General features: G+C 41.4%; 1 protein-coding gene across 3 annotated transcripts in view; it reads right to left on the bottom strand.

The window, feature by feature from the left end:
* Klf12 (KLF transcription factor 12) overlaps positions 1-24,571 on the bottom strand; it is a 545,932-nt gene that overhangs the window by 477,667 nt on the left and 43,694 nt on the right. For all 3 annotated transcript variants that reach the window (XM_057785991.1, XM_057785989.1, XM_057785990.1), the window contains exon 2: positions 6,979-7,132. The gene's annotated coding sequence lies outside the window, so the exon portion shown is untranslated. The remainder of the gene's footprint in view (positions 1-6,978; positions 7,133-24,571) is intronic.

Raw genomic sequence — 24,571 nt, 5'->3', positions numbered from 1 at the left:
AAAATGCCAAGTAATCACATCCTAGGTCAGGATATCTTATTTTGTAGCCACACCTGTTGTCAGCAACTCTGGAAGAGCAAAACTAAGTGCAAACTCTCTGACCTTCAGACAAGGTGGAACAGGCTCACATCTGGGTGTGTTTGACAGTTTGGTGGCTTCAGGGGCTAACCCAGGCTGTCAGTAATACTGGGCACATGCTTTGCTACTGAGCTACGTCACTCTGGCCCCTTTCTTGGGTTGAGACAGGGTCTCACAAGGTTACCAAAGCTGGCCTTGAACTCACCCTGCAATGTAAGAGAGCCTTGAACTTTCAATCCTTCTGCCTTCACCTCCCAAATAGATAGGTTTGCATGGCGCCCACTCCATCCAAGATGACAGCAACTTCTCAAAAGTTGCTTTTGCAATATATAATCAGGCAAGAAACCTGAACGGGAGGATGGTGACACTTCAGAAGGAAAGGAGAGAAGATGGAGTGAAGAATCAGGCAAAGACAGGGAAAAAAACAAAAAGGAAATCCCAAATCAATCCAACAACTATGTTTTAACTTTGTAATCTTTGGTGATATTCTCAAAACTTGTGTTCTCTCAGCAGCAAAAGGAGTATAAAGAAATTTCCCTAATAATCTTACCTTTTAAATAATGCACAGAATACCTCCCACACATAGAAACAGAGTACAAGGCATAGCGAGACCGCCCAGTGCAATATGGTCACAAGTAGGCTGCCACTATGAGCTTGCTCCCGCTTCTTGCCTTGCTCCCGCTTCTTGCTCTTTGAGATGCTCACTGCCCTCTAGCCCAGCTTTTCACTCTGAATCTTGCTCCTTCCTGCAGCCTCTCACAAGGGAAATTAGTTTACAGTACACGGAGTGAGAAGAACAGCTCCATCCCATGAGCTGAATGTATGTATACCTTGGTGCAGGTTTTCTGCAGTGTTCCCACGCTTTCAAACAAAGAAAACACCTATTGTTGAAGCAGGACCACGACACTACCAACAGAGCAACACTCTTCTTGGGCCTGGAGAGCTGGCCTCGCAGTTAAGAGTGATGATTGCTCCTGCATCCAGTTTCTAGTACTCACAGGGCAGCTTACAACTGTCTGCAACTCCAGTTCCAACAGCCTCTTCCAGCCCTGTTAGGCACCAGGCACGCATGTGATACATACACAGACTTGCACACAAAACACCGAGTCACATGAAATAGAAGAAACTCTGTTCCTCAGAACAACAGTTCACACTGAGTTACTTCTTTTTAGGCACCATGGACCACGCCAGGCATTTCGGACCAACTTCTTCGGAACTTCTCAAGGATGCTGTTAGGTAAGCACTGCCATTCAGTCACGCTACAGGTAAGGGGACTGAGGGCCTGGTATGATAAGCAACTTGTCTCAGTCACACAGCAAGAGTGGAGTTGGCTTTCTGTGATAAATACACAGTTCTAAATCCCAGGTTTTAACTACCTCTGAAGAACCTAGTATCTACAAGAACCTTAGAAACACCAGGAAAGGAAGAAATCCGGTCTAGGAAAACTGAAAGATAAGTAAGTGCCTTCGACTGTTCCAAATTCCTCTCCACAAAGTGACGAGCCAGTTACTGAACAGTCTCAATTAGAATTTGCTGAATCAAATTCTCATGGTGCGTGGACTCTGGGAACAAAAAGATGAAAAGATGCCCTGGGGCCTCAGTTTCTTCATCTGTAGTTTTCAAATCCACAAATTCTACCTTGACTCTAATCAGTTGATATAACATTACTCCACAAGTGAAGCAAATCCCCAAACTCTTCTAATCTCTTTCTGGCCAGAACAAATTGGTGACCTCTGAATAAATGTCCTGTGGTCTAGTTTGAAGGAAGTTATACGCAAAAATTACATTCCCGTAAACGCACGATCCTGTTACATTGGTGCCGTAGCTACCTGGCCAGTTCAAACAAAGCCATTACTGAGCATGTACTGTCCTGTACTGTGCATTGGTACTATAGCTACAAAACCGTGTGCCCATTGATCCTGCGACTTTATCTGACAGCTTGATGATTGCTAAGCATCGTTGAATAAGAGATGGAAAGGCTGTGTCTTCCTAACTGTAGATTTTAATCGGCCAACGGAAGACGATTCAAACGCTTATAGGAAACAACTAGGCTTCATTTGGGGGTTTTGTTTTATTTTGTCTGGCACTTGAGATTGCTATACAGGATGAAAGTACCTTCAGAACCTTGCCCATTGTCTGAGTTGCTGGCTGTCTTGTCCTATTTGTAAAACACAAGACAGCTTCCTATCCCTGCCTTGTCATTTCAGAATCAGGGCTGATCCTGGCGGCTCTCGCTGCCCTGACCCCGCCATGTTCTGCCACCTAAGGGCTGCATGCCTCGTTCTGTACCGTAAGAAGCTTCTCGTCCAAGAGCACACCCTGCTTCTGGAACAGAAATATTTCCTGCGGTGGAGCTGAAAAGGAGTTAATTTCTTACACTCAGAAGTCGATCTCATTATCTCTAAATTTATCTCTGTTTGGTTGATGTTTCTGGACTTTTTTTCCACATTTCTAAAGGGCTGAAGCTGTGCCTACAGTTTTAGATGATGTCACCAGTGGTTAAAACAGCATCCAGCAGAGGAATCTGCAATCTGGCAAATAGTTATTTATGCTTTTTTCTTAAAGACTGTTGATGACGAAGTCCACAGGCATAACTTATAGAAAATTCAAATGAATTTCAGGTTACAAAACATGTTTTTAAAAGAGATTTTTTATAAGGATTTAAAAATACAATTTTCCAATACTTCTTGCTACTTTTGGGTTCTTGTATAGTGATTCAGTGTTCATCGTAGTATTCAATTTGGTTTGAATATACAGACAAATTTTATATATATATATATATATAATACATATGTATTTATGTATGTGTGCATGTATAATTTTTCTTTATTTTCTCATGCTTTCCCGTAGAGTTGGGTCAGCAAGCTTGTACTCCTGACCTTGTGTAGTTAAGAAACAGAAAAACAAAGCAAAGGAAAACCTCACAATAGTGTGTGTCTAGGGGTGTGGTTCACTGGCAAAGTACTTGTCTAGCCTGGACAAAGATCTGGGTTTGGTCACCAGACCAAGCATGATGGTACATGGTTGTAATTCTTGCACTTGGTAGGGGAGGCAGAAACAGGACATTTAGATATTACAGGGCATCCTCAGCTACATAGCAAGTTCAGGGCAGCCTAGGACACGTGAGACCCTGTCTCAGATAATAATAACAACAGCATCTTGTCTTCAGCTTCTCACCATCACCAAGTTGGTAACCCATGTATCCTGTCATGTTGGACAGGGCCGGTCACTCTTCGGAGAAGAACCTGGAGGTTTCCCATAAGGGTTGGGTTTAGAGCCAGCCCACACCACCATCCCTACCTGGGCCATTAGAGGTGCCAAAGGTCACTAGGTGTGAAGCAGGGATGGTGTCAGTCAGCAGGGACATTTTCCACCTCTCAACATTTCTCCCTTCTTCCCTGTGCTGCACCCCCGGCTGCCTCTCCGCCCGCTGTGTCAGGATTAAAATAGCTCCGGCTTGGTGACTTCACTGGTTCTCACAAACGGGCCAGTTGGCAGAAGGCAAGTGCTCCCTGCTCCTGAAGGGAGGATTTCTTTTTGGTTGTTTGTCTCTTTCCATATTACTCCCTAACGTGAATACTTGGTTTCATTTTGAGTCTGAAAGACACTTCCTTTCTGAGGTTCAGTTCAGCACAAACGTCATGCAAATCTCTCCAAATACCTTTAAAGGGCTCAAGCTAAAAGGAGGTCACTGGAAGGCAACACTGAGCATCCAGAGTGTATTATAATTTCTGAGGTGAAACTTCAAGGACACCGAAACCACCGGGTAAGTTAACCTTACATAACACATCAACGTTTCGTTTATTAGAGGGCCAGATACCTACATCAAAAATACTAGTGATGCTTGATAATCAGCCACAATTTTTAATGTCTCATTTCTCATGCGTTCTCTGGTACCACAAGTGAAGATGTCAACACAAAGTACAAAGAGCTGATCAGAGTGAGATGGCAGAGGGCTTTAGAAGATCCCTTTTCACCATCCCAGCTCAGGTAAACTGTAAAACTGAAAGGGAAATTGGCATACAGCATTCATGTAATGAAAACAGCACACTTTGCAATCAAATAGCCGAATCTTATCTTAGCATTTAGAGTATTAGCGTTTTCTGCTTCCTTTTATAACACACCACATATTAGTAAGAGAATATTCTACAAAAAAGCAAGCCTTTCTTATTATGTTCCACACTAATAACTCAGTGCTATGTCCGCACTGCATTTTGAGTCGAAGAGAGCATTTAGATTAACTGCATCAGTGCCCTATGGACACGAGATTTATATGCGGAGAGAAGACTTCCATATGACTCTGGGGAGATGGAGCTAATGAAATAATGTGGTTCACTGGCTAAGGACGGCCGCTCTGAAAGGGTACAATCGTCATCCCGAAGAGTGGAAGAAAGTTTCCATTATTATCTTCACAGCACACCGCCATTCTTCTCAGCTATCCTGGGATCCTAAGCATCTAAGCAGTGATGGCCCCTTATAGCCACTGTGATGAGAAGCCATCTTACCCCGCCTATGCCAATCAAGACGTCATGGAACTTTGCCGTGACTATGAAAACATCTAGACAACAGGGCATTTTAAAATCCCACTACGATGTATTCATTACACAAGTATATGCTGAATATCTCATGTGCAGCGAGAACGGTGGATGTACTGTCCACAGGGATAAAGTGGGTACCAAAAACGGCCTTTCCCAACATGACCTAGGACCTGAAAAGAGATGGCTCAGTCTGTGAAGTGCAAGCTGCCCAAGCCTGAGAAACTGAGCTCAATGGCTAGAACTCATGTAAAAATGCCAGGTATGATTTCCAACCCTGGGAGATGGGGAGAGGCTGACCAGCCAGTTGGCACAGACTAATCAGAGGCACAGGGCATGGAGAGACCCGGCTCAAGAAACAACTGGGATGCTGTGATGGTTTGAAAGAGAATGGCCCCCATAGGGAGTGGCACTATTTGTTAGGAGGTGTGGCTTTGATGGAAGAAGTGTGTCAATGTGGGGGCGGCAGGCTTTGAGGCCTCTTTTGCTCAAGGTTTCCTCAATGTAGCCATCAATCAACTTCCTGTGGCCTGTAAGCCAAGATGTAGCCAGTACCACATCCGCCTGCATGCTGCCATGCTCCCTGACATGATGATAAAGGACTGAACCTTTGAAATATAAGTGTGTCACCCCAATTAAATATTTCTTTATAAGAATTGTTATGGTTGTGGTGTCTCTTCACAGCAATATCATACCCTAACTATGACAGATGACTTCTAAGTATTTATACCCAAGGCCCACCTCTGGTATTTCCACACTTGCACATACAAGTGTGTAACACACAAGACACACAGACAAAGAGACAATGAATTTCACTGAGTCCTTCTTTTAGGCACTGTACAGCTGCATAGCTTTGGCCCTGTGACTGCTGCCATCATAGTATGTGTGTGAGCCAGAGGTCAGTCTTTTCCTCTATCCCTCTCCATCTTATTCTTTGGAAAAGGCTCTCTCGCTGAGACTGGAGCTTGCCATCTGGCTACATTGTTGTCCTTCAAGCTCTGGAGCTCTTTCTGTGCCTGCTGTCCTGTTCCCTGCCATCTTAGGGATACAGACACAATCTACCACATCCATCATTTTCTGCTGGTGCTGGAAAACCCAACTGCATGGAACATGCTAGCGCGGTAGGAACTTTACTGACAGCCATTTCCTCACCCCCTGCAATCCTGTTATCCTAGTGTATTGGGATGCTTACTTTTCATTATCAATTAGACTAGATTTAGAATCACTCAGGAAAAAAAGTCTCTGGGTGTGTCTATGAGTTTCCAGACTGAGCAAGGAAGGCCCCTCCCTGAAAGTAGGTGACTCCCTTCAATGGGGTGGCTTTTCAGAATGAAAGGAAAAGGCAAACAGCACCGGTAGTCATTTTTCATTGCTTCCTGACTTTGAATCCCATGTGACCAAGCATCATATACCCCTGCCTTCATGTTTTTCTACTATGATAGGCTATGTTCCTTTTTAAAATATAAACCAAAATGTCCTTTTTTCCATACATTGCTTGTTGTAAGGTATTTGTTCATAGCAAAGAGAACAGTAATCAGCATACTGATGAAAATCACTGAGAAGAGGTTGGCTATAGTTTTGGAAGAACACTTGTGAGATTTAAGTTATCATACCTAGCTCCAGAAGCTAAAAAAGTGTTGGGGTTAATGTGAGCATTGAAAGTCAACTATAAGATAATATTAAAATAAATCCATTCACACCGTGACAGAATAAACTGAGTAATCAGTGATGGTAACTTCAACAAGCATCAAATTTTAGAACCATAAAAGACCCACAGTAGACTTAAAAATTTCACCTTTTACTAATAAAACCTATTATTTACAAATAAAACCTATTTGAGTGGTTCCTAACAAATTACAAAGCCACATAGGTAAAAAATTACATCTCGAATTAACACTAAGCTTTATTTACCCTGCCTTTCCCCTGCTATTCCAATTCAGATGCACACATCCATATATGTTATTCTATATCTGATTTCTACTCTAACCCACTTATACAGATAAAACTTGTCTCACACACTTCCAATATTACATTAGTGTCTGCTCCATATACATGCAATCTTCCAACCCACTCCCACATAATATACACACCCAATATTCTGTTAGTGGTGGAATCACAGGTATACAACTGTATGCATACCCTCCTGTTGGATACATCCACAACTCACATATCTGTTCTTTATTATTCTGTATCTGATTTGTCCATCCATAAATACGTTTCTCATTTATATGTATATTTCTATTGACATATTTCTATTGTATACATATAAAGAAGCTTAATATATGTTTGTAAAATAATAAATACAAATGTAACCAAACCATGCATAAAACCATAGGAGCATTATAGCATATTTCAGTTAATTTACCTGGACTTATTTACATCGATGACTTCCCACAGACATGAGGAGTATGAAACCAATGAGAAGTATGGACTCTTGATAGGGATCCAAGTGCACGAAGACTTCTAGTTCTTAGTTCATGCTGAGGATAAGGTGGTGTTGGTATTGTATTCTTTTCACGCTGCAGGGCGGGTAAGGGATAGAAAGAGAAACCATGGTTAGATCTATGTTTTTATCCTAGGATGAAATCCCAGTTTCTGAACCCATACGGTACAGGATATGAATGAGCAACAGCATTTGGGATGCTGGCTACAGAGCATGACCTGAAGAACTGCTTCCCCCTACACGGGAGCTGACAATCCAGGAGTGTTGGATGACATCTTTTGACGTACGAAACTGGGCTTGTTACAGGCTCTACAAGGGTCAGTGGTAAGACTCTCTGAAGGTTAAGTTCTTAGACACAGATACATTCAGGGAGACCTAGAATGAAGCTAGAAGTCCTACAGGAGCAGGGAGGAGCATTAACAGATTACAGTGTATGGTCAGTAGGGCGGTGGTGACCTTTAATCCCAGCACTCGGGAGGCAGAGGCAGGCAGATCTGTGTGAGTTCGAGGCCAGCCTGGTCTACAAGAGCTAGTTCCAGGACAGGAACCAAAAGCTACAGAGAAACCCTGTCTCGAAAATCCAAAAAAAAAAAAAAAAGAGAGAGAGAGAGAGATGCAACACCCAATGGCTACAGTTGCCAACTGTACAGTGGAAATTTCTGGAGTCTACCAAACCATATAGTCAGTACTGTGGACTTGTGCTTTCTTCTTTAAGCTACGCGTACTACAAGATTAGTCTACTTTTACTTAACCATAAATAATTCCACCTTATCATTAAGTATGAGCATTACCAGCTCATATATGCATTATACGGAAAGGTCTTTTCTGTAGCCAAACCATGAGGCATCATTTTAAGATCCTCTGGGTAATGTTCTCCTTGTTTTAATGAGGATATATAAACACAAAGTGTAGTGAGATGTACTAGGCTGAATATGCACATCTTGTGTTTCTTGGGTAAAGCTGACAGTTACTCCTTTTGTCTTGGAAGGTACTAACCTCTCTGGCCTTGAAAGACTGCTGTAAAGGTCTCTTGAAAATGAGGCATTATTTCTCAAAGTTAAAGGCTCTAGGCAAATAAACCACAGGTACTTTGAAGTCCATTTTAAAGAGCTTATTCATTGTCTAAGATGAGGATCAAGAAGAGCAGGCTCTGGACAGAAGTTTAGGGGACAGAGCAAGCAAGGTCAGCAAGTCAGTGACCACAAACTGCAGTGTGAATCTAGCATGGTAGCATAATTGATAGGTAGAAACAGGAGGAATATGAGTTCAAGGCCATCTTTGGTTACATAGCTACTTGACAGGGCTAAATCAGATCCTGTCTCCTCAACATCATAAATAAAATCAAAAAACACAAGGAAAACTTCTAAGTTTAATGGGCCAACTACAAACTAATAATCAGGCTTGCCAAGAAATAATTTGAGCAACCATGCGAAGTGCTCCAAAATCAATTAGAAAAAAATGTCGCTTCATTAAATAAAGGCCAAAAAAATAAAGTAATTTTTTTTTTGCAAAATAAAAAAAGAGTATGCGTTTAAAGTAGAATGATGGTTTTCTTGATCTTTACAGCAACAAAAACTCTAACTAAAACAGCATCTTTTACTATCAGTCTAACAAATATGCTAGAGGTAACATCCACTTAGTCAACTGTCTAGATGAAGCAGTGATCTCCAGTCCCTTCTTAAATCATTCTGGCCAATGTGCTTAGAATGCTTCCAAGGAGGTGGCTTTTTGGGGCAGACTAAAAACCTCTGCTCCCATCAGTGGAGGCTTACCATAATTAAAGTAGTTTTCCTCTTAAATCTGTTTATTAAGTAATACCATATTGTAATGATAGGATTACTAAAACCTGAGAGATAAGAATATGAAAAGTAGCAGAGCATCTATGGAAAAAAAAAAAGATCACGGCTGAGAAAATGCTCCTAGATGAGCCTCCGATAATATAGTATTTCTCCTGTTTTGAACAGGGTGTGGATATTTGTAGAACAATAAAAACTAAAGCAATTACAAATAGCTTCACCTTTACTTCATTTTTAAGAAATGAACCCAGGTGCAATTCAGAGGAGATTGATTTTAGTGAAGAATGATAAACACTAGATCCAATTTGCTTTGATGTTACTATGACAAGCATTGACCAAAGGCAACTTGGAAAGGAAAGGATTCATCTTATCTCGTGGAGTATAGTCCATCATTTAAGAAAACAAGGGAAGGAGCTCAAGGCCGGAACATGGAGAGAGAAACTGAAGCATAAACCACAGAAGAATTCTGCTTACTGACTTGCTTAATTTGGTCTCTTACACAACTCAGAAACACCTGCCCGGGGTGAGCCATCCACTCTGCGCAAGACATTAGACCCAGGACTATAGATAGAAAGAGTAGCAAGTTAATCTGTTCACTTCCAAGTACAGTCAGTCAGTACTGTAAATAAGAGGCAGTGCCAACCACGGAGAAGAACATGCTTCTCTCTGGATTTGGTGGGGTGCTATGACAGTAGCAAGATTTTAGAGGAAACCTAGAGAGAGCCCATGCAAGTCTGAAATAAGTAGAAAACAAGAACAACATTATGAAATGTAAAATCAACAGGATTTAGCGGTAGAGAAGATATAAAAGATATGGGATAAAAATGACAAACACAATCAGCAAGTTTGGGAATTTTATATACTAGGAAAAAAAGATAAAGAATGTAGTTGGGACTATGAGTCTGAAATGTTATACATTATATCCATCGGGAAATATGTAACTAACAGTTGACTATCTACATCCAAGCCCCAAGGAGAATGAAGGTGACTATTTAAGATGGAATTTGAGCCTGAAGGCAAAAATGAGCGTGCTCATGGAAGCAAAGCAAACGACAGGGGGTGCGGGGAAGACTGGGAAACACCAGTTCTAGAGGCAAGAAAGGAGAACGGACTCCCTCAGTACACAATGATGTGTGGTAGATGGAAAAGAAGCAAGGGATCTCAGAAAAGAGCTTCTATGGAAAGAGTCAAACAGACATTGCCATGACCTGATGTCTATTTGTAGTGGCCCCTTTCCTAATTTTCTACAGTATGCCTAAGGCATTGATAGTCATGGTTTTGATCTTTCTGCTCATAAACCCTAGATGAATGTGTGTTCTCCACCAAATATCTAAGGGGCCTTCACCTCCAAAGGGATGGCAGATGAGGTATTGCAATGCGACTGTGTAGTACAGGATTATGCCCTTTATGAAGGGGATCCTGAAGGTAGGGCTGTAGGTTAGTCGTAGAGAGCAGGCAAAGTCCTCCATCAATCCCAAATATGAGAGAGACACAGTGTGAGTGACAGACACAGGGAAAGGCAGAGATTGACAGGCCCCCAAGAATTCCTTCGTTTTCCTTCTGCCATATGAGGAGACGAGGAGACTTTCGCCATCTGCAGCCAAGAAAACAGCCTGTCACAGAGGACCTGGCCACACTGGGGCTCTGATCTTAAATTAGAAAAAAAAAAGTGAGCCACAAAGATCTTATAGGACAGTGGATGGGAGAAGAGAGAGTGTGGGCAAGACAGATGGAAGGAGAGAGGAAGCAGCAGCGAGGAAAAGTGTACGCGGACCAAGAGAAGGAAACTGAGACTTAAGTAGTAAATTAGTCAAATAAAAAGCGACATCAAGTGTGACATCATGAAAACACAGCAGGCAGCCGTTTGGGAAACCATGGGCCAAGTGTGAGCTACCCAATAGGAGTGCAGCACTCAGGTACTGGGGTTGAGAGCAAGTGGAGGGCCAGAAAGCAGAGAGAAGCTCTTTAAGGAGCTCTCCTTCAGCTGAGGAGAAAGCAGAGAGTAGGGGTCTTTCCTAGAGGAAGAAACAAAGTAAATGAGGACTCTTCCAAGTATATAACAAGAACCTGCCTGGCCTACACAGCAAAATCCTGTCTCACAACTAACAGACAGGAAGCTGACAGAGATTCAGACATTTTCATCTGGAGAAAGCCCAGGCAGTAGATCAGAAGCAATGCTGTAAGCAACAGCCTGAGACCTGAAGAAATGGCTCTCCTCAGGGCGAGAAGGGAGGAGGGAGACAGTGCCTGGCGAAGGGAAGGAAGAAAGACTAACTGAAGGAGTAACTGAGGGAGTTCCTGGATCCCAGAGAGATGTTCAAAGTGTGATCCTACTCCTTCCTGTGGGGGAGCCTTGTTCCTGCAGGAGTGTGTGGTACTCAGGCAGCCCCTCTCCCTCCACCCCAGGATTTATAGCAAGTCATATATCAATGAGTAAAGGACGCTAGCTTTAGTTTATAGAATCACAGGTGGCAAGGTTATTAATAAGCCAAAGGACAGGCTGAAGCGATGGCTCAGTGGGTAAGAGCATTTTTCTTCGCAAGTGTGCACGTGAATCCCAGCATCCACATTAAAAGCTGCCTATGGCCACATCTGCTATTAACCCCAGGGCTGTGGGAAACAAGGAGGTTGGCTGGGACCTGATGGCTGCCGGTCCAGCTCTCATTGCAGTGAGATACCCTTTCTTAAAAGGATAAGGTAGAAAATGATAGAGGAGGCCTCCTGACATCATCCTCAGGCCTCCACCCATATGCCATATATGGGCTTGTACCCAAACAACACACATATATTTACCATACTCAGATACTCTACACACACACACCCTACACACACACAAATAAGTAAATATAAATCAACAACAACAAAACAGCAGGAGTTCAACAGTCACTAGAAGCAACTCATGCAAGCTATCAATTTAATATATTCTTAGCGTGCACATATACACACTAATGAAATATAGGCATCAGAAAATAAAGCATACACCATAACCCTTATGGAACTATGATGCTGATGATAATGTTAGCCATCATATCATACTGTGATAAAGATTATAGTTACTAATCTTTATATAGTTACTAATCAAGCTGGACATCCCTATATAAAAATAACACAAGGTTCATGAGTCTAAACCATGCCAAACAATTGTGGACTCCTAATTGCCACCTGCCTGTTACCCCAGGAGCATGTCACTATACCTGAGGAAAATATAAATTTTAAAAAGGGAATTAATCATTATTTTACATGGCTAGTGGGGAATGTTGTCAGCAACAGCCTCAAGCTGTAATCTGTAAGGCTAAACTTTGTTAGAGTTCATTAAGTTTTAATAAGTGGATGAATGATGAGCTAAAATGGATCTGACAACAAATAGTTAAAAGAAATTGAGATCCAGGCCCCATCATAGCGGTCCAAGAGACAAGACTCTGTGACTGTCCATGGTGCAGCCCTGTATGGTGATTGTTACTGTTTTAAATTGATGCTGATGGGGAAAGACTGAGCCATTCTCTACACAGGGAGAGGAAAGCATAAAGCACCATGTCACAAATCAGCAACATCTCTTAGATGTTCGTTCCTCCAGGAAGAGTCGGATAATCTTCCATAGGAACTTAGCACAGAAGACAGAGGGCAGGGCTAGGGTTCGGGCTTCATGATGAACCCTCCCGGACCCCATCAACTTTTCTCCACAGAAGATGCCTAAATGGAAATGTGTTTGCACAGACCAATAACAGGAGTTCTGCCATTCACTTTTATCCCAGATTATAAACCCCTTTACCAACGAGCCAAGCACACATCTTTTCTCTACTTCTGAAAGTTTCATACATATATAGAATGCATTGGGATCATATGCAAACCCCCTCATTAACCTCCAGTTTCATCCTTCTTTTCCTTCTGAACCCCTTCTTCTTTCCACTTTGTCCCCTGTCCCCGCCGTCCCGTGGTTACACCATTAGAGAGGACGAACCTTCTCCAGCACCATCAAGAGTCCTTAGCTCAGTAAACACCCCCTTCATCCAGCACAGAAAATCAGAGGGCCCAATCTCAGGTACCCACGCTTGTGTGTTCGTGGCCCCAACAGTGATGTCAGAACTGGATGGCAGCCTTTCCTGATGCTCTTCCCCATCCTTTAGCTCTAAAATTCCTACTGCCCTCTCTTCTAAGATGCTCCCTGGGCCTTGGAGAGGTGGAGATGGGCTAACACATATGTCCAGTTGAAGGTCAAGTGTTCATCAGCCCCTGATTCTCAGATGAGTGCCTGGCCATCATACGTCGTTTGGGAGTGGGGAGTAGGGGTACCAACAGTCTTGATTGGTCACAACGGTAAAGGAATAGGGTGAACATATCAATTAGGAAAGTGTCCATAGAAGCCATTGCTGCATCTGGCTGAAATCTTTTAGTGTGCTTGTACATAGATAATACATGCTAATTAAATGAAATTAAAGAGGAAAATTAATGAAAATATGAGGATCGTGAAACAGGCACAAATGGATTTCTGTAAGTCCCTAAATCTTTAATATTTGTAACATCTTTATAGAATGTATAAAAATTATATCAAAGATAGTAAATACAAGAAATTGACATTCATCAGAAATAACATATAAAAAGAGAAAAGGAAGTAATACAATCTCTATAGTATCCCCCACAATTTTTGAAGCTTAATTTTCTTAAATTAGCTGATTTCATATTGCCTCATCTTAACACTGTTCAAGATTATCTATAAGCAGGTGTTATGACCATATAATATAATTCACTATTTCCATTTGGAGTTTTTTTGTTTTTGTTTGTTTTTTGTGCATGTGAATATGCATGTGTGTCTAAAGGATGTAAACAATAGGTGAAGAGCTGGTACCTTTTAAATATAAGATTCTTTTACCAAGCTGGCAGTGCCTGAAAGCTTCGTCTCCACTGACTAGCTCTCACAGCTGGAAGGTGCTATTTATGTCCCAGAGGAGAAAAGGAATCATTATTCTGATCTGGTTACAGATGCAGTGAGCTCCAATAAAAATGGTCCTGACAGGATACACCCACAGTTGCGATAAAGGCACAAATGTCATGGGAGTAACTGCTTTTTGATTGAATTTAAGGCCCGTTCCATGAGACTGAACCCATACCCAGCAATCACCAGGGCCAAGTGCCTATGGCTAGACAGGTCATGGTCCCTCAGGAAGAGCCAGTGCTAAATTCTGCTAAATGGATATAGCATTAACATGATTCCTAATGACTTAGCGGTAAGCCCTTAAATTAATGCATATCTCCACTCTCATCAGAGAAACTTCTTTTTGAAGCAGTTATCAGTTAGCAGAGACCCATAGCTGGTCAACATTCAGAGCATAGAGACTGGGGAGCAACCAGCTTAAATAGGGTGTCAATATCACCCCCTCTTCATAAAGCTCAGAAACTATTGTGGGAAAGGGGGTGGGAAGATTATGTGCCTGAGGGAGGAGAATACTAAACCAGACCAGTGTTTTCAGGACACAAAGAGAGAGCTACACCTGTGAACTTCCAGCATCTGTGACAGCATGGACAGGGCATGCACAAGAAGAATGGGACCCTATGGGATAAACACTTAGCTTACGTACCAAGGACAGAAAGATAAATTGGGCAGCAAGAGATTTAAAGTGGTGGTGGCCGATGGTTTAATCTGGACTCATTTCCCATTTCTTAAGCTGGCTTTTGATTTAATAAATCACTTTTCTTGACAGATCAAGTCACAAAAGGGATAAACCAGCTTAGGGGAAAAAAAGCTTCAAGTTTTTATAACTTTTTAAAAATCTTTTTGAGACAAGATTTGTGCTTGTTTGGTTGGTTTTGGTTTTTTGTATCCCAAACTGCACTCAGACTTAGTACAGATGTAACAATGGCCTTGGATTTCTGATCTACCCTCCTCCAGCTCCGGAATGGCAGGATTATAAGCATTACCTCCACCCACCATTCCTATATGTAGTGCTGAGGACTGAACCCAGAGTTTCAGGAATGCAAGACACTCTACTGAGTTACACCCTCAACCCCAGTGGTTACAAACTCAGCTCCCGTGCTAGCTATGAATGAATTAGCAGAACAAACTTCACGTTATCATTTTCTGGTCATTATCTGTTGCGGATCCAATAATCCGAGGCATAAATTTAACCTGTATTTAAGGGCCACTTGCACACTTATCTTCTCACCACACTGTGTAAAACTCAGACAGGACCCGTGTCTCCTTCCCGAGAACTCCAAGCAGCAGAAGAAATCCAACAGCACGAAAAGAGACGCGTGTCCACACAGGCACTCCTGACAGGAAACCTGTCCAGCCCAGCGGCAGAAACCGTCTCGAAAGGTCTGAGAAATAATCGCACTGTGATGAAAGGCTGGCAAACGCAGCTCTGACACTAATTGAAAGATTTTGTTATAATTGCCCACACTTTGAAATTCTTCTCTTTGTAGCCCCAAACCAAAAACAGGCCAGATGCACCTGAATACCACATAAACATTTTAAAGGAATGTTTCTGAATGCTTTAAAATTAATTATGCTGTTGCCCAATTCTGTGACTATACAAAAAATGACAAGATTATGGGTTTGGACTAGGTGAATGATCTCTTAATCTATTCACTGTATAGTATAAAGTTTTGCAGTTCTGTTGTTCAACTGTATTGAAAACGCAAGTGTTCTACTTTGCTTCTCTGTCGTGCTAAAACATTGTTTAAAAGCCACTTGGGGAGGAAGGGATTCACTTGAGTGTAGGTTATAATCCATCTTCAATATGAGTCAAGAAAGAAACTCAAGGCAGGAACCTAAAAGCAAGGAATGAAGGAGAGACTGTGGGGGTTACTGCTCACTGCCTCACTTTCCATGACTAATTCATCTTGCTTATAGCCCAGGGCCACTGCCCACAATACACTAGCACAATACCCTATGAGTTGTTAATCTGCAGAACGTCCACAGACATGCTTATCGGCCTGTCTGATAGAAGTAATTCTTCAATTGAGGTCTCCTCTTCTTTGATGACTCTAGTCTATCTCCAGTTGACAAAAACCAATGAGAACTGCAAGTATTTTCACAGTTGTATTCCTAGTCTAAGCTGCTATAACAAATTATCTGATTCAGAGCAATTTATAATAAACAGAAAGGTAATAGCTTACTGCAAGATGCTGCAAGTCCATGACCAAGCCACTGGCAGATTCAGTAGACTATATTCTCCGCTTGCAAGATGCCCCACCCCCTCCGTGACTGCATCCTCAGAAGAGAGACCTGCTGTGTCTTCAGGGGGTGAGGCAATAGAGGACCAAGCAAGCAGAGCATGGAGAGAGGTCTCTGTTGGGGTCCATAATTTCACCTCATTGAGAGACAGTCCTCAAAACCTAACCATCCCTTCATGGCTCTGTTTCCCAAAAGCCATCAACACTACTTCAACACCAGAGTTTTGAAGGAGACACAGTCAAACATGGGCTAGATGTATTCCCCAAAACAGTCATATAAATCAGTTTTAAATTCCTCACATTTAATTCTTCTAATGTCAAGAGTGTATTCCATACCGAGAGAATTTTGGCTTCTGCCACTTTTAAACACCACTAATCTACATACAAAAATTTGGAAAGTATGCGAATGTGCATTAAAATGCTGTCATTAATGATGCCACAGTTGGTAAGCAGAGGTCGGTATGTGATTCAGCCAAGTCATCCTGGAATGTGAAGCACTAGACACTGATGGGGGCCCAAGAGATAGAAAGTTCTGATACCAGTTCCCACCACCTCCTTTGAGGTGAACATGCCTTGGTAAGTTACTCAAAATAGCTATCAAGATGGACATCGCAAGTTCAGGATGAAAAATAAAGAAAAGCAATGTGCAAGAAACCACATGATTATTGTCTGGTGATTTAAAAAATAATAACAACAAAAGGAATGAATTTCCGAAGATTAATTTCTCTAAGAATCTCAAAAACTCAGTTAGTCACCCACTTTTGCTTACAGTACTAAACTGCTTAACATTTCCTGTGTATTTTCTCTTACACAAAGTGCCTATTTGTCTTTCGCCAATTATTAAACTCAGAAATAAAGCCTGGCTGCCGCATCTCTTTCCCCTGCCCTTTAGACTAAAGAAACAACAAATTATTTTGTAACCTTCCCATCAACACTGTGGGATTCAGCATGACTCCTTTCCTTATTTTGGAGGCAATGTAGCTCAGTATGGTCTTGAACTCTTCATCGAGCTGAGGCTAGCCTTCAATTTCTCATCCTCCTGCTTCCAAGCACTGGGATTACATGAGCCACCATGCCTAGCTCAGCATTATAATTTTGTTTGTTTTGTGTTGTTTGGGGTGGGAGTCTTGGAGAAAAAGAATAGTTACAGAAAAGCCCAGGAGGTCTGACACCCTGAAAAGCAAAGTAGTGAGTGCTTCTTATGAGGAAGTACCTGAAATTGTGGGAGTTTTCTTGTTTTTCTTAGCACATCAGTGCACAAAGTTTCCACGCATAAACATAACATCCTGTGATCATATCCACCCTACTTTAACACATTGGTGGGACCCTTCTACTTTCGCCACCTGTTCCCTTTTCATATCCCCTGATGATCTCCCTTTTATTTTCAGATCTTTACACATACGAGAGAAGACAAGCTGCACGTGTCTCTCTGAGGCCAGCTTTTCTCAGGGAATGTAGTGAGCTCTCGTTCCATTAATTTTTCTGCAGTGACAATTTTATTCTTTACTACATAACAACTTGGTGTATACCTGCCATGTGTTTTATATTCATCCACTAACAGGCACCTAGGTTGAGTCCATATCTTGACTATTTTGAATAATGATCCCATATACATAGGTTTGGAGTTTTCCCTTTAAATATGCTAACTGATTCCTTAAGGTGTATACTCAGAAATGATAGATAGATGAGTCATATGGTAGTTAATTGTTTCATGAACATCCATACTGATATCCACAGTGGCTCTACTAATTTATACCCCTATCAAAACTACACATCCCCTTTCCTCACATCCTTGCCAGCCAACATTTGCAGTTTATTTGATTTTTCTTGTAACCATTTTCACTGACAAGAGACAGGATTTCAATGTATCATTCATCTGCAGTTCCTAATAGTTAATGCATTTATTGTTTTCATATATTTATTGACCATTTGTGTTTTTGCATTTGATAAGCATCTAATGGTAATTTGATCATTAATTCATTGGACTGTTTGTTTATTTGGTGTCTATTTTTAATGTATATGACTGCTTTGCTTTTATGTAAATAAGCTTGTGCGCACTAGGAGAGGCCAGAAAAAAAATCAGTGAGTCCCCTGGAACTGTAGTTACAGAAAGTTGTGAGCTCACATTTGGGTACTGGGATCTGAGCCCAAGATCTCTGTAAGAGCAGTGAACATGCTTAGCTGTTGAGCCATCTCTCTAGGCCCCTAGTGTTTACTTTTTGAGATCTCTATGCATACAGCATACTAACCCTTTATTGGATAGAGTCCTCCCATTGTCTAGACTGTCTCTTGGCTCTCATTTACTGTGAGGGTTTTGTTTCTTTAAATCTGATGCAATCCTGTTTTTCAATCTTTGCTACTATGCTCTGGGCTACTAAGGCCCTATTCTGAGAAATCTTGGCATGATTCCTTGAATTTTCATCTAACTGTCTCAAAGTGTCAGGACTTACATTAAAGCCTGATCTGTTTAGAGTTGAACCGCGTGCAGAGTGAAAGATGGGATCTAGCCTTTCACAAATGGCTTTACTGTTTTCCTAGCAACCATCAACCCAAAAGACACAACCACATTGCTACCACATCTTTCCATCCTGGAGACGGAAGATGTCGGCTAGGTCACATGTTCAGCAAACTTGATGAAGCATTGCTTAAAGCCAAAGAAGATATGACTGTAAATCATAGTGCGTTTAATACTGACTCAGTTACACCATCCCTTTTGTAAGGATCGTTATGTTAAATCCTCCTCACCATTTTACAATGGAAACACACATATACCCACAGGTGCGAGCCTCTCGGCTGTAATTAATGATGTACTTTTATTCTCTATTATTGTGTGGAAAACATTCTGGTGCAAGCTAAATGAAGTAGAATCGTTCAGAGTGATGATTCCAATGCACTGATTGATGATGCCATATAGCTCTACGTTCCTCGGTTAAATTAAAACACTTACAGTCTGGAAAGCGTAAGGGTACCCTGACATTGATGTTTTCCCACTAATCATTTTTCCCTTCACAAAAAGCACCTTATCTACCTTCACTGGAAGTAAATTCTTTGAAATCATCAAGTATACCATACTCTATGTCTAAGTAAAACCCAAAACCTATGTCACAGTTTTGTTCTTTGAAGCATCATTTAGCTATCAGGCAAAGCTAAATTCCCTTTGATGATAGAGGGGAAAGGCGAGGAAAACATCCTCTGTAAAGGTCTATCAAAGAAAAATTTTTAGTGCTGGGGACACGCCCCAGCAGTTAAGAATACTTGTTGTTCTTGCAGAGGACCCAACTTTGTTTCCCAGCACCCAGAGGGCAGCTCACAACTGGGTGGAACTTCATTTCTGGGGAAACTAATGCCTCTTCTAGTCTCTGTATGTGGTACACATAAACTCACACAGCTATGAACACGTATGATTAATAATAATAATAATAATAATAATTTAACGAAATATATTGAAGTGTCTCACAAGGTACTTTCTATTGCAATTTAACCAAGCACAAAAATATCATATAGTTTGGCTAGTGGAACATTCTAGAATGGTAACATTCATAGCAACCGAAAGTAGAAAAGTGATTGACAGGAGCTGGAGGGAATAAGGAGTTCCTGGTTAAACAGTTGCAGAGTTTCACTTTTGCAAGATGAAAAGGAGTCGGGAGATGAGCGATGGTAATGGTACAATGTGGGAATGAGGACATGAAAGGGTTCCCTGCATCCCTCCCCAGTAACCAGTTCCTCCGCTCCTGCCAGAGATCGTCAGAAAGGGAGTCCTCTTCATTATTAAAATGACCGATTTCAACTGGATAGACTGCAGTGCCTCATTCCCAGCGCCCTTAGTGAGTCAGTCTGAAAATTAAGTGTCTAGACATACCTGAAAGCTTGCAAATGGTGAAGGCTGAGAAGGCAACAAGTTTCATTAAACATGGCTAAACTGTGCCTTCACAAACAAATTCACATAGACAAGAACATCTTGACACATGTTGTTCTAACACACGTACATCCACATGTTCAGAGATTGGGCTGCCTTTCCAAAGTCAAATTATTTCCAGCTTGGCCAAATGTGTAAGTGAGCTAAAAACTGAATCTTAAAAGAAATTAAGCTGTATTATCAGTATGTAGGAAACATTTTTACGTATTAATTTAAACAGTGTGCCACTAAAGGGAAAACTCACCTTTCTCCATTCGTCTGGCACCATACATCCTGAAACTCTGTGGAGCCCTAGGCATTGCCTACCCTTCCACCCTGAGGATCCCACACTGGGAGCTGATTTTCCCTCCGCAAGAAGGACCCAAATGCAGGTCTTCTGAGCAACTCTGACTGTGTCCATGTTTTTGCCTAAGATGAGAATCTGGTTTGCTATTTCTGGCGAAAGGGCAGAGAACATCCAAGGTTGTGAGTGTAACTTCTGTCTCCTGTGATTGACCAGGCCCGTCTGCAAGCACAGCATCCAGCTTCAAAAGAAGGAAAGGAGTTTTCCTTTTCCAGGATTAAGCAAACAAAAGTCTGGGGTGGGAACATACTCACAGACCTTGGGGCGACAGTTAGGTGGATGTTTAAAGAAAGAAATGAATTAAGAGCACAATAGAACTATTATTGTTAAAGAAAGGAAAGCCAAATAGGACAAGAACCTACAAAGGATATAAAAACTGTTTCAACAAAAATGACACAGAAGAAAACTACCCTGTGAAGATCGGTGGCTTAAAAGGAAGAGGTTTACCACTGGCTAGTTCATGATTCTGAGATGTTTAGGCAAACTATACCAATATACATAAAGCACTCAAATGCCCCAGCTTAAAAAGTCTCCAGAGTGCACATGCCTTCCCAAGTGCCTTTTGGAGTTCCATAAGGAGGAATAGTAATTTGTATAAACCTACTTGAACTTCTTGCAACGGGAATAAACGGGATGTGTTTTTATATGTAAAAGTCTCTCCATGCCCTAGCATGAGAAGATCCTTCCCCTAATACCTCCCAGATCTACCCCATGCCTTCCCATATTTCCCAACATTGACAACTTCTAAGAGATGGTGGCATCTGAAGTAGCATGACCATCTGAGAGTTGGCATCACTGAAGGAGAAAATGCAAGGTGGTGGTTGGGACTAGTAATGGAAGGGTTGGAGATGGAGAAAATCATGAACATAAGCAGAAGATCTTAAAGTGTAGAACGGACATGGCAGAAATCATCTTCTTCATATGAAAGAAGTATATGAAGTTCATTAATAATTTAGACAGCTCAGTAATTGATATTATATCTTAGAACCCAGGAAATATTTAGGATACTGATTGTCCTAGTTTTCTTTCTGTTGCTATGATGTGAAAAAAGCATTCTTACCAAAACACAGCCTAGGAGAGGAGAGGGTTTATATGGTCTATGCTACCAGGCCACAGTCCATCACTGAGGGAAGTCAACACAGGCACCCAAACCAGAACATGATGCAAAAACCATAGCGGAAAGGTGTTCACAGGCTCATGCTTAGCTAGATTTCTTATACAGTCTACAGCCACCTGCCCAGGGAATGGTTACACCCATGGTGGGCTAGACCCTTCTATATCAACCAACAATCAAAAAATTCCCTACAGACATTCCCACAGGTCAGCCTAAACCAAGCAATTCCTCCACTGTGACTCCCTCCTCAAGTGACTGACCCTAAGGTATGTCACATTGACAGTCAAAGCTGACTAGGACACGAGGAAATATTAAACACTTTCTGATAAAATATAATGGGAAAATGAACTAAGACCATCAATCTTCTCTTCGTTGTAAAAGGACTATACTTTATTAACTCTATATTAGTCTTAATAGATAGCATTATAAGTCCTCATTATATTAAAGAGACAAGTAGACTAGCTACCAGACATAGTTCTAATCAGTGATGAGCTCTCCCACTACTACTGTATTAATGGCTATTTAGCTACCTTAGGCTTTAGAGAACTCCCCGTTAGGGACTGGAGAGATGGTTCAGAGGATAAGAGCACTGATGTTTCCTCCATAGGACCCTGGCTCAATCCCCAGCAACCATCTGTAATTCTAGGTCTAGAGGATCTGATGCCTTCTTCTGGATTCTGCAGGCACTGCACACACATGCTGCACAGATATACATGCAGGCAAAAGACCCCTACACATAAAATAAATAAATAAATATATCTTTACAAAGAAAGGAAGAAAATTCCCCCATTAAATTTTAAGGTTGGGCTTGGGGTGTGGATCATTTGGTGAGGTGCTTGCCTAGCCTGTGCCAAGCCCTGGGTTCCATCACCAATACAGTACAACATGGAGCACAGACCCAGACCCGCACTCGGAAGGTGGAGGCAGTACCATCAGATCATCTGTCTAAACGGTGAGCTCAGAGTTCAAGGTCAACTTTGCCTCCATGAGACTCTGTTTCAAAAATAGTCTTTTTCAAAATCAAGGTCTTCCCATCATTTTTTTTTTTAAAAAAAACAGATGATGGTGACAAGTGACCACCCCACAGGTACTAAGATTTAGGCCACTAGAACTCTTGAATGGCTTGTGGGAACATTGGCCTGTGCCTCGTTATAAAGATGGCAATGTAGGCAACACATTATCCTTAGATTGCTAGCAGTGTCCCGTGTAAGTTTGGGACAGTATTTAAATAGCTAGTCAAGGAAACAATAAAGCTTCCCAAAATACTCTAGGTGTCGTCCAAACTTAGACTAAGTAGGAAATATCAGGGGAATTTTATCTTCTCTATCAAACAATAAACTCTCAGAACTAGTGATACACAGAGCCAGAAAGTGGGGGATGGGAACTTTGTTCTCTTACTGGAGAGTCAATGTGCTAATAAAAACATTCATCAAAGGGCTAGTAAGGCTTTGCAGTATTGTTTTTTGCAAGACCATTTTTTTAAAGAATAATGTTAAACAATGTGGTAGTTATTGGCCCAAAGTAATAGACTATACTTAAATATCATGACCAATTAAACCATAAAAGCAGAGAAAAGGTAAAGTTAGAAGCCAAAGATCCAAACACCAAAGAAGGTAAAATAAATAAATAACAAGCTAAACAAAACAACCTAGAAAGAGAAAGACAGAGACAAATATGGAGGAGGGGGTGGGGTAGCAAAGATTAATAGTCTATCTATCTGCTAGTTCCTTCAAAGTATTTTGCTAAAGAATTCTGTATACCTGGAGTTACCTCATGATTTTTCCCAAGGGTTGCATAAAGTAATATTTGGGGCTAAACATAAAATGCATAGTCCAGAGATTGGAAGACGGCTCAGTGGAGAAGAGCTCTGGCTGTGCAAGAAGCATGAAGTCCCGAGTTCAAATCCCTAGCACCCGTGTCAAAGGTCAGGCATGGCCACCTTGCACCTGTAATCCCAATGCTGTGGATGACAAAGAAAAGAGGACCGCTGGGGCTTGTTGGCCAGGCAGACTAATTAAAAATTTGAAATAAAATCTGTCAGCTCCAGATTCAGGGAAAAACAAAAAAACAAAAAACAAAAAAAAAACAACTGTCTCAAAGGAATAAGACAGAGTGATACAACAGGACACCCAATGTCCTCATCTCGCCTTCACAGCCAGGTCCCGGAAATGCACATGTGTAGGTATGCAAATAACACATACACACACACCAATCAAACAAAATGCAGTCCAGAATTTCTTGCCCAGGTAAGTTCCATGGCAGCGCTAAGGCCCTTCAAGGATGTCACTAGCACCTCAACAAGGCTGCCACAAGTGCCCTGCCCAGACCATCTCAAAAGCACCGGCTATACACCACGTGACACCAATGGGCGTGACTTCCCACACCTCCTTGATGCTGCTAATGAGAGTGTCGCTCCCATTTCCAGATATAAACATCTTTACAGAGGCCATAGACACGCCCTTAAAGTGACAGCGGGGACTGAGCCTGGACCTTCAGAGTCAGGACTGAGGTACCAGCCGATAGCCACTGCATGTCTGACATCGAAGTCTGCCAAAATTCAAAGAAAAACTTGACAAAGTGCCAAATCCTGGCACTATCTTCATAGAGCCTGCTTTAGCTCTCTGGGACTAGGTACAGGGCTCCGCATTCTAACACATATTTTAGGCAATTCTAGTGCATATTGTCAGTATGACACTAAGAAATCCATAGTAAATTTGCCTTTTGAGAAAAAGTGTAATTACTGGATTAGAAATTTCTTAACGTTTAACTTAGGCATATGATTATCTCCAAAAAGTAATAATCATAGGAAATTATTAATTTTTTTCTTTTAGACTGTTTTATATCTTTATATATAGTTATAGAGACAATTGAAAAAATATACTTTTAAATGTTTCATATACATATAAAATGGTGGCTTAACATTTTGGAAACCATTTTTTTTAAGATTTTTCCCAATCACTAATATTTTCACCTTGAGGGAGGCTTATGACTCTCAGCTAGCATTTTTTTTTTTGAAGTTTTAGTCTGTCCTCTGTACCTTTCGAACATGGATTGTCTAGAATCTTACAATTATATGTCACTGAGGATGAGGGGACACTGTACCAGGATAGTGAGAAAGTCCAGAGTTCATTCTGACAATGCATTCTGCTGTGCAGAGAAAAAAAAAAAAGCAAAAC

Source organism: Chionomys nivalis, chromosome 12 (assembly GCF_950005125.1).
Source record: "Chionomys nivalis chromosome 12, mChiNiv1.1, whole genome shotgun sequence".
Classification (NCBI taxonomy): domain Eukaryota; kingdom Metazoa; phylum Chordata; class Mammalia; order Rodentia; family Cricetidae; genus Chionomys; species Chionomys nivalis.
This window is presented reverse-complemented; position numbering and strand designations above follow the sequence as displayed.